The sequence below is a fragment of the Rhinolophus ferrumequinum genome, chromosome X (genome assembly GCF_004115265.2).
Source record: "Rhinolophus ferrumequinum isolate MPI-CBG mRhiFer1 chromosome X, mRhiFer1_v1.p, whole genome shotgun sequence".
In the NCBI taxonomy this organism is placed as follows: Eukaryota; Metazoa; Chordata; class Mammalia; order Chiroptera; family Rhinolophidae; genus Rhinolophus; species Rhinolophus ferrumequinum.
The window spans coordinates 118447781-118464200 of record NC_046284.1 but is presented as its reverse complement, the minus strand read 5'-3'; the positions used below and the strand labels follow the sequence as shown (position 1 = coordinate 118464200).

General features: G+C 39.2%; 1 protein-coding gene across 4 annotated transcripts in view; it reads right to left on the bottom strand.

Annotated features, from left to right (window-relative positions):
* The window catches only part of ARHGAP6 (Rho GTPase activating protein 6), a 449126-nt gene that overhangs the window by 88183 nt on the left and 344523 nt on the right, over positions 1 to 16420 (bottom strand). Inside the window, exon 1 of one of the 4 annotated variants that reach the window (XM_033119109.1) lies at positions 7417 to 7688. The exons of the other annotated variants lie outside the window; for them this stretch is intronic. The gene's annotated coding sequence lies outside the window, so the exon portion shown is untranslated. Of the gene's footprint in view, positions 1 to 7416; positions 7689 to 16420 lie in introns of those variants that run through there. 4 annotated transcript variants of the gene reach the window in all.

Below are 16420 nucleotides of genomic sequence, written 5' to 3'. Positions count from 1 at the left end.
TCAGTTGCATTTTTATACATCAATAAATGAACTGTCAGAAAGAGAAATTAAGAAAACAATCCCATTTACAACTGCATCAAAAAAATAAAATACCTAGGAATAAATTTAATCAAGGAGGTAAAAGAAGACCTGACTCAGAAAACTGTAGGACACTGAAGAAAGAAATTGAGAAGATACAAATAAATGGAAACTTATACCGTGCTCATGGATAAGAAGAATTAACATCCTTAAAATGTCCATATTACCCAAAGCAATCTACAGATTCTATGCAATCCCTATCAAAATGCCAATGGCATTTTTCACAGAACTAGAACAAATAATCTTAACATTTACATAGAACTACAGAAGACCTTGAATAGCCACAGCAATCTTGAGAAAGAAGGAGAAAGTTGGAGGCATCACACTACCTGATATCAAACTATACTATAAAACTATAGTAATCAAAACAACATGGTACTGGCATAAAAGCAGACCCATAGATCAGTGGAACAGAATAGAGAACACAAAAATAAGCCCACGCCTACATAGTCAATTAATCTGTGACAAAGAAAGTAAGACTATACCCTGCTATTGGGAAAACTGGACAGATACATGCAAAACAAAGAAACTGGACCACCTTCATACTCCATATACAAAAATAAACTCAAAATGAATTAAAGACTTAAATGTAAGACCCCAAACCATAAAACTCCTAGAAGAAAACATAGGCAGTAAACTCTCTGACATTGCTCTGAGTAATATTTTTTTCTGATATATCTCCTCAAGCAAGGGAAACAAAAGAAAAATACACAAATGGGACATCAAACTAAAAAAATTTTTTCATAGCAAAGGCAACCATTAACAAACTGAAAAGACAACCTACTGAATTGGAGATATTTACCAATGATACATTTGATAAGGGGTTAATATCCAAAATTTATTTTAAAAAACTCATGCAACCGAATACCAAAAAAAAAAAAAAATCCGATTAAGAAATGGGCAGAGGACCTGAATAGACATTCATCGAAAGAGGACATACAGATGTCCAATAGACATATAAAAAGATGCTCAACATCCCTAATCATCAGAGAAATGCCAATAAAAACCACAATGAGATATCACCTCACTCCTGTCAGAATGGTTATCATCAATAAATCAACAAATAACGAGTTTTGGCGAGGATGTGGAGAAAAGGGAACCCTTGTGTACTGTTGGTTGTAAATTGGTACAGCCATTATGGAAAACAGTATGGAGGTCCCTCAAAAAATTAAGAAAAGAACTACCTTGACCCAGCAATTCCAATCCTGGTTATTTACCCCAAACAATCCAAAACACTAATTCAAAAAGATATCTGCACTCCTATGTTCACTGCAGTGTTATTTACCATAGCCAAGATATGGAAGCAGCTCAAGTGCCCATCAGTAGAAGACAGGATAAGGAAAATGTAGTGCATATATACAATGGTGTATTACTCGGCCATAAAGAAGAATGAAATCTTACCATTTGTGACAACGTGGATGGGCCTAGAGGGTATTATGCTAAGTGAAATAATTCAGACTGAGAAAGGCAAATACCACACGATCTCACTTATATATGGAATTTAAAAAACACAATAAATGAACAAACAAAACAGAAATATACTCATAGACACAGAGAACAAACTGATGGTTGCCAGAGGGGAGGGGGGTTGGGGAACTGTGTGAAAAAGGTGAAGAGATTAAGAAATACAAATTGGTAGTTACAAATAGTCACAGGGATGTAAAGTGCAGCATAGAGAATATAGTCAATAATGTTGCAACAGCTATGTGTAGTGTCATGTGGGTGCTGGATTAATGGGGGATCACTGTATAAAGTATATAAATAAATGTCTAACTACTATGCTGTACACCTGAAACTAATATAAAATAGTATTGAATGTCAACTGTAACTGAACAAAAAATGATTTAAAAAAAAGAAATTGCAAACTTTCCATGCCATGTAGTGTTGTATCTATGTGGGAGAATGTCTTCTGGATTTGAATAAACTGCTAAGAAACAGTCTTTTGAAACAGAGCCTGTTGATGAGTCCCCAAATGCCAGTATATGAGGTCAGAAAATAAATGTAACAATATCAAACCTGAGAAATCATGAATTCACGATACCCACTCTCACCCATCAGACCTCTTACAAGCAGAAAGACATGGACATAAAGGTCAGTGTCACCCTGTGACCTTCACGGTATGGGCCATGAAGTAATAAACAAGCACCCAGAAGAGTGCCAAAGCCCACCGGCACAGCCTACAGTGTGTTCTTGGCAGTTTCTTAACTCTCAAATGGCGCGTTCCAGACCAGCATTTTTCTTTGGTAACAGTTTATCTCATAAACGATGACTCATTTTAAGGCTCTCTGGATCCAGTCTTTTGAGTGGTCATCATAGGATTTTTTTTTTTTTTTTAGATTGAAAGTGGATGAAAAAGAAAAAAAAGGAAGTGGATGATTTGAAATTTGTTTCAATTTCGTAAATGTAAGTGAAGTTGAAACTGAACCAATGTTTCTAGATAGACTAGGGCCCTTAGAGTTGTAAAAATATCCTTTTATTCTGGGGTACTATGAAACCGCATTAATAAGGGGTAGCAATATGCCACAAAAAGATATAGCACAGTGGTTCTTGGGGGTGATCTTGCCCCCTCAGTGGCATTTGGCATTGTCTGGAAATATTTTTGCCTGTCATGATTCTGGGGAGGCTGCTACTGGTATCTACTGTGGTCGTGGATCTGCTCAACAAACTACAGTGCACAGGACGACCCCCCACAATAACGAACTATGTGGTCCCAAATCTCCATAGTGCAGAGGTTGAGAAATCGTGCAGAGGCATGGCATAAATCAGGTCTGCAGTCAGGCCCAAGGTACACAGAATCACCTTAAAATGATGGCATCAGGAGATGTTAACAATCATCTATGAGTTCTGTTTACCATCCAAGGCAATGCACGCAATAGTCTTATGTACGTCTTATGTATATTGTCTATTATTATTCATATTATACATGTCTCATTCTGTGTATAATGTACATAAACAGAATCATAGAAGTTATTTAAAACTAGCATTAAAAAGTACAAATACCACAAACCAATTTAAAGGAGGCAAACTAAAATAAAAGTCTCAATACAATAGAATCTAGGTTAACTGAGGAATAACTCACCAAAAGTATTAACTAAAAAGATTTCCTTCCCCCTCCCCCCCAAGTATATGTCTCCATATTTAGCAAAAAGAAGCAAAAGATAAACTGAAAAATCAACAATCTAATATCTGTGATTTATTCAGAAAGGTCATTCTTTTGAGTTAAATTGCATCTTTCCAAACAGACTTGATTTTCCCATGAAATCAAATTGATTGAAAAAATTTTGGTTTTGCTCTCTACCACATTGTTTTCGTATGTCCTTGAGACGAGTCTCTAATTGCAGCATCTCTTTAACCTCAACCAACTGGAAACTTCCCAAGGCCAAGAGAGTCAGCAAGGAGCGAGGCAGGGCTTCTCAAAATAGGGCCTGTGGGCCTAGGGCAGTGGAATTCCCTGGGCAAATGATTCTTGTTGTTACACATGCAGGTTTCTGGGCTCTAACGCAGATTTGCGACAGCAGGGTCATCCAGAATGGGGCCCAAGCACCTTCCTCGCAACCCAGCATCGCCAGATGACTCTTATTTTTTCACACCGAGGGTTGAGATCTGCTGGTATGGTGGTCAAGACTTGGGTTCTAATAGATATGAGCACTTTGGCATGATACAGAATATGTCTGAGCCTCAGTTTCCTCATCAATAAGATAGAGCAAAGAACACGACTTAACTTTCAGGTTCGTAGTGAGCATATGAGACAGTGCAAGTGAATTTCTTGTAGAGTGCATATTGGCTGCCAGAAAGCCCTGTGCACGTGGTAATTTAAGTTAGAACTAATATTAGTCATCATTACTCTAAATTTGCATCCCCTTTTTAAACCTGGCAGTTTTAATGACAACAAAAACTCTTAAGAAATATGTGTTGAATGCATGAAGAAATGATTCTACTATGTGTAAGATGCCTTTTCTAGGTGTTTATAAGCTAGCCAGCTAAATTGTGGTTCCATGTGGGTCAGAAGCAGAAGAAAAGAGCAGAGCAGTAAGTTAAGGCCTGAAAAATGGCATGCCATTTAGATCAACCATGCCAGGGGCTGAATTTCTGTGAACTGTTTTCTACCGTGGCCAGCTGTCATTTATGAATAATTCGTTCAGCGAAGGTTCCCAGATAATCACAATGTGTTGCCAAAGCATGGCATAAGCTTCAGTACCAGGCTCACAACTAACACTTCTAAAAAGGGCTTCCTAGTTCTTTAGAACTCCAAAATAAACACATCACCAATGACAAGAAACTCCTTTCTTTCTTCATGAGTCCTGGGCAAAGCCGAGGGTATTTGTGTAGCTGTCATACCCCTGTTTGGACTCTTCAAAGAGGTTTTTCCTTTATGAACTCAAACAGAATAACATTTGCTAATTTTTCCGCTCTTGATTCTTCAGCCTTTCGTTCTCAACAGATCTTTCAGAAGATTTAACATGTCTACATCATACATAATTTTTATGTTTCATTGATCTATTCTGGGGTTTTTTTTTGAGATGAGACATGAACTTATTTTACTTATTTGTTTAAATATTTTGACATTCAGCATTATTTTATATAAATTTCAGGTGTACATAGTGGCTAGACATTTATATAATTTAAGAAGTGATCCCCCTGACTGGTCTAGTACCCACCTGGCATAATAATATGACATAGTTATTATCATATTTTTGACTATATTCCCTATGCTTTACTTTACATCCCCATGACTATTTTGTAACTGCCAGTTTGTACTTCTTCATCCCTTCACCTTTTTCACTCAGCCCCTCAATCCCCTCCCATCTATCACCCCGATAAATCTAGTACTCATCTGACACTGTACATAGTTATTACATTATTGACTCTTTTCCTTATGCTATACCCTACATCCCCATGACTACTTTGTAACCACCAATTTGTACCAGAATTTTAGAAAATTCTGAACAGTTGGTAGGTATGGCAGTGCATTTTTACCTTCTGCCTTAGTATATTAGCTATTTATTGCTACATGAGGAGTGTCAAAATCTGTCCCAGTAGCGTGATGTAAAGCATACCTCATTCATTCGTGAAATACTGAATGAGCACCTTCTATAGGCCAACATTGTTCTAGGATCTGGGATTCATGGGTGAACAAAACAAAGAGCCCTGCCCTCATAGAGCTTCCAGGCTAGCGGAGGAGACTGATAAGAAACAAACATAATAAATGAGTGAATCACATAGCAAGTACAAGGTGATAAGCCCTAGAGAGAAAGAGAAGGTGCAGCAGGGTGAGGGAGTCAGGAGTGCTGGGAAGGTCTCCAGGGCACCCTTACTCACAACAGATTTGAGCTAACCCTCATGGAGGTGAGGGAATGAGCTCGGCAGATTTCAGGACATGAGCATCCCAGGCAGAGATGAGTGAGTGACACAAGTGGAGTTGCGGGTAGTTGCTAAAAACAAGGGCTGGCAAGCTAGGCTGCCTGGCTTTCAATCCCACTTCTGCCACTTTCTAGCCATTTGGCTTTTAGCAGCTATTCCCCACCCCCAAGCACATGTTTTGCTTCCCTAATCTATAAAATGGGAATTATGACAAGCCAGGGGACGGCAAACTACTGCCTGTGAGACAAATTCTACCTACGCAGCCACATTCATTTAAGTATTGGCTGCTTTCACGCTACAATGGCAGAGTTGGGTTTGGCAGAGACTTTCTGGCCTGCAAAGCTGCAACTATTTATTATCTGACCTTTTACAGAAAAAGTTTGCTGACCCCTGGACTAGACTAAAAGTAAAGAAAGGCCCATCTATGATTAGGATTTGCCTTTGGGATCAACATTTTCCTCCTCTCCTAAGGTTTTGTTTCGCTGAGCAACATTTCAAAGAGCCTGTAAAGAAGTCACACAGTAAGAATTGGGAATATTGGAAAGCATGTAAAAGCTAGCGTTAAATAGAAGTGCTTCCCTGCAAATGGCCTGTTCATCTGGATTACTGGTAAACCAAAGAAGTAGAAATGAACATTGTCAAACTCAGTGCTATGCTAAGGCACTCAAAAAACAAACAAACATCACTCACATCTTATTTCCAGTGGAAAGAACCTTTCCAATGGTTAGCAAAGAGGGGACACAGTCACACAGTGGAAGTCCCCAAAGGCACAAATGTCAGAACAAAAGGCCAATTCCATTTCTGTGTATCCCTAGTTAAATTGTGGACTTGTCTACCAGCCACCAATCTCATTCTCAGTGTTAAGCTTCACTTGGCTCTTGGGTGGGGAAGAGGTAAAACAGCCTGCATAGATCCCAGGGGTGTGGGAAACAGAAACACTTGCAAGAATGAGAAACTTCTTAATGACAGGGTCAGCAGATGATGGTTTTGCTTGTCTTTCTACAGTTACATTTAGTTTACTGAAATGAGAACAACAGACCTCTGGAGATGGATTGGACCTTGAAGACAATGCTAATGTTTATAGATGGGTCCACTCTCTGCTACTTGCTGTTCTACGCCCTTTAATTATATTAACTCATTTAATTCTTACAACAACCCTAAGGACTGTTACTATTATTATCTCCATATTTCAGATGAGGAAACCTAGGCCGGGGTCTTAAGTAACTTGTCAAAATCGCACATCTAGTAAGTGGCAGAGTTGAGATTTGCAGGCTCCAGAATCTAGACCCAGCACCACTATTTGTATTTCATCACTTCTCATGACAGATCCAATCAAACCCCTGCCTTTATAAAGGAAAAACAACCAAGGTCTAAAGAAGCTAGGTGACGCCTGCAGTAGGGACCTGGGACGTAAGGGACACAGTCTGCCTTTTTCACCGCTGAGTCTTTTTCATTATGAGATAAACCCTCATAATAAAGTAAGCCAGACAGTGTTTCAAAATCTAGAAGCTTAAACTTTCCCTCTTCTGCAAAACAGAGCACATTAGATTTATTATTAGCCTTATCTAATATCTGATTGTTCTCCAAAGCCCATATTTATCATAGCCACAGCAACTGAAATCTTGGTTCAAGAAGTGCAGTGGGGAAGACAAGCCAGTTTACCCTTTCAGACCTCCAAACAGCCGGTGCTGAATCTTTTGCAGACACCAGTCCAACGCTGCTGTTCCGTTTCGGCACGGCACGCTCCTTCCTGCTGCAGTTTGCTCATTTCAAGCTGCTCCAACATTATCCATCAAACTAAAAATAACATTCTCATAAATCTCTATTGGCACAGGCAATATTTAGCTGTCACACATCTCAGACGGTGATCAATCTACTTTTCTTCCCAAATCACAAGATACATGTGAAGAATCACAACATTTTATCACAATAATCTTCTCAAACAGAAGTATATGTAGAGATATTTATGTTGCTTACCCATGGATTACAGTCGGCGTGTCTTTGCTGGCCTCTCTAATTTAACTGAACTAGGCTTGTAGTAGGAACTTGAGTCTGTTTAAAAGAAATGTTCCTTGGTGAAAAATGCACCTTGAAATGGCAGATTACATCGAGTGTCTGAGAAATGGCCCAGCTAGCATAGCTGTGACTCCCACGACACCTTTTGTTGCCAGAGACCTCTGCTACCTTGAATCCTGGGACCAAAAAAATGCAGTCTTTTCAGCGGACCATTGAGAAGTTCTTGTCCCTTCAGAACGGAGGCAGGTTTTGTCACTGAGTGAGTGACTGTGTGTGTGTGTGTGTGTGTGTGTGTGTAAGAGAGAGTGTTGGGGAAGGCACAAAAAGAATGTAAAGAAAATGAGACTGGATTTCCTGCTTTTTATTTTAATAAGACTATTTTGAAGAGATATTCTGGAATTAAGAAAGGATTCCTCAAAAAAAAAAAAAAAGAAAAGAAAAAAAAAACAACAAAAAAAACTGCCTTCCCACAGGGATCTGCAAATGGTAATTGGATTGTAACTGTGCAAACTGTCCTTATTAGGAATCAACCAAAGAATGTTGGAAGCCTCGGGTAAAACCCCTGAGAGCATGATAGAGCACATAGGGTGCTTTCTTTGTTTAGGACAAATTCTCAATTATTGAATTACATTTTAAAACCACCGACTTCATTTTTCTAATATTAGCAAAAAACATTAAAAAACAAAAAGGTTTTCATCTCTTTTATATTGCAGCACAACACATGCTCTGAATTTTATGCTCTTTGTGGAACAATAGTCCTTGAGAAGTTGTTCATTTCCTGAACAGAGGGTGTGGAGGTCAGAGTGGATGTAACCACGTGGCCATGTTTAAGAGGGTGCAGGTGGGGGTCGGGGTTGTGGGGAGAGATCCATGAAGAGCAGAGAGAAAAGGAAAGATTAAAAACACACCCGATCACTAATTACCTCCATGTATTCCATGGCACGGAACCAAAAACAACTCAAAAAGACATGTTTGTTTTCCAGTCAATATGAAGTTATAGTTTTCTCGTGGTCTCAAGTGAATTCCAACAAAAGAATCACTGTGATTATAACTGACAAACTGAGAAACAATTTCATGGAAGATCTCACTGACTCAAAATTTAGGGACTCGGTACGTTTTTTACTGGGATTTCATAAGGTTCATCATCACTCCATGTAAGCCACACATAGCTTCTGTTTGCTGCCTGGTATTTATTTAGCAAGAGGAAAGAATTTAAAAACAATAAAATAAGTCAGATGGTTTTCTTTTAAACTAGAATAATTACACTTAACGAGAAATTCAGAGTAAAAATTGACCGTTACTGCATATACCTCCACTTTCACTACACTCCAAATTCAGACATTGAAAATAGTCATGATTCCAGCAGAGAAAGAATGTGGTTCACGTATTCTGGATACTCATTAATGGAATTTAGACCCTCATTAAAATGATATAATGTAATATCTCACATGGGATTGATAAGTGTGCAATTCATTTGTCATTGTTAAGCAAATGATCTTTTAGTTTATGAACAGATGAACTCAACGTGCAGTGTTCACTGAGTGCCTACTAAGAGTCAGACATTGTTCTAAGCATTTTATGGGCATTGAATTAGAAAAAGTGGGTTTTATTATTATCCCCACAAGTTCAGAGAGGTTAAGTAATTTGCCCAAAGATTCACAGCTTGTAAGGAATGCAGCCATGATCCCAACAACTATGAGGCTTACAAATTGACTAGAGGACAAAGTCACAGTCCACTGTCAGCACTAGTCGGAACCATGTCATAAGTGTCCATCGAGAAATAGGCACAGCGACTTAATCAGAACGATGACCTAAGACTGGAGTGACCTGTTAAATCAGTCATTTAATGGAGACATATACTGTCAGGTCAATGAATGTGTCATAAGCAGGTGACTATTTCCTTAAGTGAATAATCTCAAATAATCTCAAGAGACAATGTCTTGTGAAACTCCTAGTCTGTTTGAAGAGTAGAATCAAGTCAGGCCTGGAGAGGAAACAAGGAAATAATAGAGTAGTTGTGTATGTTTGTCATTCTTTGGAAAAATGCATTCAAGCCAGAAAAACAAAGGGTGAAGATAAGGAATCTTCTTTAAGATTTAAATATCAACTCTTTAAGTAGAACTAATAAGAGCCCAAAAAGTCACTCAAACTGCCTTAGAAATAGAGCAATGAAAAGGTCTAATCCACAATTTTGCTCACCAGAAAAAAGGCCAGGAACACAAGAGTCATCCTTTACCCATAACTCTTCGATAGCCAGGGATACCAAGCAACAATTTACAGCCTCAGAATCTATGCCATTAAGCATCCACTCTACCTTCTTGACTCCTATTCGGGATTATTTCTATTCATATCATTGGAGCACAGCTGTCCCACCAATCATGGATACTATGAAGGACTGACAATTATGTTTGCGAACTCATCCTAGAAAAAGTACTACTGTGTTTCCCCGAAAATAAGACCTAGCCAGACAATCAGCTCTAATGCGTTTTTTGGAGTAAAAATTAATGTAAGACCTGGTCTTATTTTACTATAAGACCAGGGCTTATATAATATAACATAATGTAATATAATATAATACCCGGATTTATATAATATAATACAATATAAGACCGGGTCTTATATTAATTTTTGCTCTAAAGGACACATTAGAGTTGATTGCCTGGCTAGGTCTCATTTTCGGGGAAACATGGTAAGTACCTCATTGCTGAATATCACTATGGTCACCTTCGAGGTACTCCCCTTGGGAAGCTATGCACCGACGCCAGTGCCTAGTCCACCCTTCAAAGCCATTTTGGAACTCTTTTTCTGGAATGGCCATCAGAGCTGTCATTGTATTACCCTTGATGTCCTGAATGTCATCAAAATGTCTTCCTTTCAATATTTCTTTTCTCTTCGGGTAGAGAAAGAAGTCATTGGGGGCCAGATCACGTGAGTAGGGACGCTGTTCCAATACAGTTATTTGTTTACTGGCTAAAAACTCCCTCACAGACAGTGCTGTGTGAGCTGGTGCATTGTCGTGATGCAAGAGCCATGAATTGTTGGTGAAAAGTTCAGGTCATCTAATTTTTTCACACGGCCTTTTCAGCACTTCCAAGTAGTAAACTTGGTTAACTGTCTGTCCAGTTGGTACAAATGCATAATGAATAATCCCTTAAACCCCTCTGATATCAAAAAAGGTTAGCAACATCGTTACAACAAGTTCACGAACTTAATTGTCAGACCTCGTAATACAATGAGTGAGGAAAAAACGTGTATGGTGAGATTTGGGGATGTATGTGATATAGCAACTATAACCTTACCTTCCTTAACTTCCTTTGTACACACAGATAACAAATCAAAACCATCTAAACCTGGACTCCTAGCCCCTGGAACCTCTCTTGTACTTCTCCCCACCGAACCACATGGCAGCTCATTCCTTGACTTTCTACGTTTTCACATGGAAAGGTAATAGCTGATCAACTGGACAGTGAAGTAAAAACTACTCTTTATCAATCCCTTTGCACAACATGTAGAAAGTTTTTTTACAAACAAGAAGATAAATATATGTTTAATGACATCTTTCAGGTTATAAGTAATATTCAGAACCAAGTGATGCTTTTGTCTTTCAGAATTATGACTTAATCTGATAAAATGGCACAGTGAAATTTCATTTGATTAGATTTACTACCAATATACCTTTTGTTGATCCAATTAACCTATTTTGACCAGTCCACAGAATTGGCACTTAAGGTCTTAATATTTTTTCTGACTCCACATAAACAATGCAAATCACAGAGGACATTTTAGTCCTTTTGCCACCTTAAAAAGCACAGCAAACATGTGGTATCTTTCAGTTTAATCAGCAGACTCTACCTGTGGATTACTCAGAATTTCCAGAGGTGAAGTGACAAGTGCAAGCACAGAAGGAGGCTTCTGCATTCCCTTGTTGCTGCCATTTGCTTCCTTAACCATAACTCTCTGTCCTCTCCCCACCCCAGCACTTGACCTTGGTCTAATTTCTAGAATCTTCCGGCTGCTACTATGACCCCTTTGCAGGGAGAGTAACTTTTAGATCATTCAGATCTAAAAATCTTCCATCAGAGCAAAGTATTAGGTAACTAGGGAGATACTTAAGGCCACAAATCTGAACTAGTGCTCACTGCCTCCATGAATACTTGCTATACTCGAGGAGACAGGTACTAGGATTACCCCCATTTTGTAGACAAGAAAACCAAGAGATAGGGAGCTTAAATAACTTGCCCAAAGTCACACAATGAGGGCATAAGGAGTTCAAACTCAAGCAGTGTGTTTCCAAATGCAATGGGTTTTAATCCTTAGGCTACATCACAGCATCTACCTGGGAGAGATTTGGTAAATGCATGGAAGGTAGCTGAGTGTCCAAAGCCCTCTGGGATAAAGACACAGAAAGAAACGTGTGCAAACAGAGGCAAGGCAGCAGGAGGAAACAGAACAGGAAGCTGTGGGCCAATTAGCTCTGAGAGGAAGGGAAGGAACTGGTGTTTGTTTGCAGGAAAGAGGAACAGGCATTTCAGAAAACCTCCCAAATGCCATATCCTTTACAAGTAGAAATATGCACGCTAAGTTTTGGGGTAGATGTGTAAAATGATGAAAGGGATGCTTTAGGAAAGATGCATGAGGCAGAGTGGTGCAGAACACATAGGAAAGGGATAGATAGTGAGAGGAAACAAACATTGAGGTCTATCTACACCGGAGGGAGGCCCCATGTGTGACATCAACTGACACAAAGGGACTTTCAGCAGCAATAAAATAAGTGGCCCTTAGGAATGCTTTTTTTAATGAGAGTCCCTCAATTTTTCAATTAATCTGGATCCCCAGAGAGTCAGGTCTAAAATTATAGTTGGAGAAATACCTTCGGGGGCAGAGTGAGAAATTCACATCTCATTTTATGTGTTGGGGAGGGTAGACCTAGAAAAGATCATTCTCTTCTGGTTCTCGTAGAGATATGTAGAAATGACATCAGTGGTCCTAATATACTGCAGAGGACAGTATTTCTTTTGTGGGCTGCTCCTTCTACCCACATAGTGAGGAAAGCTGAGTTATAAGGATGGATGCTGCAGGTTTCATCCAACAAGGACACTCAGATAAGAGGACACTCACTATGGGTAAAATGTCATGTGAACTCTCTGTGGAGCAGGTCATTTATTCAGATATGGGCAGATTCAATGCTCACTAAACAAGATTATCTAAAAGACACAGGGATGTCTTTCATGTGTGTGTGTGTGTGTGTATATATATATATATATAGTCATGGGATGTAAAGTACAGCATAGAGAATATAGTCAATGGTACTGTAATAGCTATGTATGGTGGCAGAGGCGTAGTAGGTTTGGTGGGATTATCACTTTGTGAGGGGTGTAAATGTCTAATCATTATATTGTTTTGTGCACCGGAAACTGATATAAAAACAATAAATTTAGAAAAATAAAACATAAATAAATAAAAGACACAGGGATGCTGAAGAAATGTGACCCTCAAACTGGAGAACTCAATCCCAAATCAGATATGTACAACCAGCAGGAAATAAAGCAACCCTTAAGGATAGATGTGTATCATATTTAGGAGATGGAAAACTCTCTACTGACAAAATTTTAGGCAAAACAAAGTAGGCAACAACAACAAAAAATACTAAAGTGAAGTACGTTCCACTTTCTCATTTCAATGCTACATTTGACGTTTTGTTTCATAAATTGCACTTTGCAAAAATCTCTCAGTGAGGTTGTCCTCTAATAGAAAAAGAACTTCCTAAAAATTAAATTAAATTTAATAAAATTATTACCTTAATGAATTAAGTTTGAGTATCACCAAATATGTGAACATCAATCAACTCTAATTTGTTGCCCAAAATGTGGGCTGTTGACAATAAGCCTCTCAATTTCCATTTAAGGTTATTTATCTTATTAAACTCTTTCAATAGGTAGTTCAAAATTGGCATGAACAACCTACACAGTAAAAGGCAACTCACACATTTTCAATCAAAGGCTGGTTTCACTCACCTAACCTTTACTTGTAGATCAAGTGAGCAAGCAAGCTGTTTTAAATAAAAATATATGCATTATTATTAAAGTCTAGCGTTAATAATATTCTTGGAATATTTGCTTCAAAAGCAACATTAGTTCAGATGCAAGTGGTGATAACTTTAGAACAAACTCTGTAAGGCATAATAGTTCTTTAACCTGGTTGCACATTAGAATTACTTAAAAAAAAAAAAAGAATCACTTGTTGACATTTTAAAAATACTCATGCCCACACCTGCCTCCAGACAGTGAGGTCCAATAGACCTTTCTATGATGATGGAAATTTTTTTCACCTGTACTGTCTGATGTGGTCACCAGCCATTCAAGACGAATGAGTACTTGAGATGTGGCTAGTGAAACAGAATCACTGAATTTCTAATGTTATTTACTCTTCATTGATTTGAATGCAAATAGCCACATTAGTTAGTGGCTGTATTCCACAGCACAGGTACAGATCTGCACAGACTGTATTCCACAGCACAGGTACAGATCAAATCAGTTAGACTCTTTAGGTTTGGGGCTCAGGCACTGGTAGATTCACAAAGCTTTCCAGAGGATTCGAATGCGCAGTCCAGGACGAGGACTGCCATGGCTTGAGGTTAAGGAACCTGTCAGGGGTAACCAATTCCTTGCACTTTTTTCCGGAAGGCATTACTTTTCTCCGAATTCCACAAAGCATCTGCCATGCACCTGTGCCTGTCTCCATCCTCCCTCCACTCGTCCCTTCTCGTAACCGCCCTCCCCCCATATTCCCAAGTGATAGGTACACTATCTATATATTCCTTCACTCACCCTGCCAGATTTCTCCCATACCAAGGGCAGACCTTATCCTTTTCTCTTTCACTAGCAGCAGAAATAAAATCTAATAATGCTACCAAGATTGAGACTTGGAACCCCAAACTTGTGCACCCATAATTTAAAATTCTTTTTCACCTTTCACCGGCTTGATCCAGATGTTACTTTCTATGATTTCATCCAGATGTTACTTTCTATGATTTCCGCCGTGGACGGGATGAGGAATATTTCTAATGGCAGCACAGTTAAGCACCTACGGTCTTCGGGACAGTGTCCTAAGCAGGACTCACGTGCTCATTGGCAGCTGCTCCTTTAGAATGGGACACGGAGTTAATGCACAGTTCTTGCGGGGAGGGCTCTGTGGCCTTACCGCCTGGCTCTGAATTTCAGCTCAGTCTGCATCTAACCATTCTAAGCCTCAGTGACCTGCTCTGTAAAGTGGAGATAACAATAGTTCTGTCAGGAGGATGGAGCTATGCAAAATAAGTGAGACGTGCTACACACACACTCTCTCCTAGACCCAGATTTTCATATTCCCCAATGCCCGGCACAGTTTTGTGGTGAGTCAAGCAAACAGCAGGGCACACTTTTCAGGACGAAGTCAAGGAATTCATAAAAGTGTGTTCCAAGCACATGATTCATTAATGTGGCTCTATGAAGACCATTGATAAATGGTTACAAGGAAAAAAAATAATATGCTAATGTGATTTTTTTAAAACTACTGAATTTATTTATTTTAATGAGTCTTCATTTTTACTGACTTCCAGACCACCAGCTAATATGAATGGGACAAGGAATTGTGTGCTAATAAACAGAGATAAATATTTGTTAAATGGTAAGACTCAGAATTCCAGAGTTCAGCGATATCAACATAAAGAGCACACTGTACAATGTTCAGGCACATAATCAGTTGGTCGACCTTTTGGTAATCCCAACTGCCGTAGCCTAACAACATGCTTCAGTGTTGTTTTCACTCACAGGCACTAATGGTTTACGTTCACATTTTCTGCACTGAGTTTTGCTGCCTTCTACCTTGTTAAATATCTGTCTGCGGGTAGAAAAACAATTATAATGTAAGAAAATGTAACACAACCCATTAGCACCATGAGAGTTTGTGGTCAACACGACTATTAATGGTAAGGATTGTTCATCAGTGACTCAACAGCACAGATAAGATAAGCTGGGAGCTATGCTTCTTCCCCAGGGAATTTAGATATGTGAGGAATCACTCACATTTCTTATGGGTGTAACTATGTACCCATCATTCTTCCTAGCCCCAATTATGTACTCCCTGCTTTAGTCACTAAACAATTTTATGAAGTAAGGGTCATTAACATGGACCCATTTCACAGATGAAGAAATCAAACACTAGGAGGTTAAGTAACTTGTTTAAGGAAACTGACTGCAAGTGACAGAGCTGGGATTCAAACTCATGAGCCGTAAGCCCGGATTTTGGGGTCTTAACCACTACCGTGTGCTACCTCCCTGTGGGGCCATAACTTTCTCTCAAGGAATGGCAAAGTCTGACTCAAGAAAGTACATCAGAATGGCTGGAAGTTTGAGGTAGCTTTAGGCTCACCTCAAAACCCTCTTCTTTAGTTTTCTTACAAAGTAAAATTCTGAAGTTTCTAAGTGATGTATTATCAGGAATAAATGACATCTGACACATCCACCCGGCATGACTTGACCATGAGGTGACAGATGTTGATCCAGAGCAGGGGTGGACAAACAACAGCCCCAGCCATATACAGCCCCCTGCTTGCTTTTGTAAACCGACCCCAGCCAGGCTCATTCCGTCTCGTCTAGGGCTGCATCCTGATACAACAGCAGTGTTGAGTGATTGCACTAAAGATGTATGACTCCCAACACTGATAATATTTACGATCTGGCCCTTCACAGAAAAAGTTTGCTGAGCCTGTGGTGGACCCCCTGAAATCACCAGACATGTGGCACAGGAAATGACAGTTTCATGGAGCGTTTCGCTATTTCAAACAGCAAAGGAACCACATCTTTTTACGACAACCATTACAGCATGTATGTATGTATGAACAGATGGGTCTCCAGAGATCGCTCCATAGCTTATTTTTCCTTTATGCTTCTTTTAATGCCCCAGTGACCTAAACACTTGAGGTGTG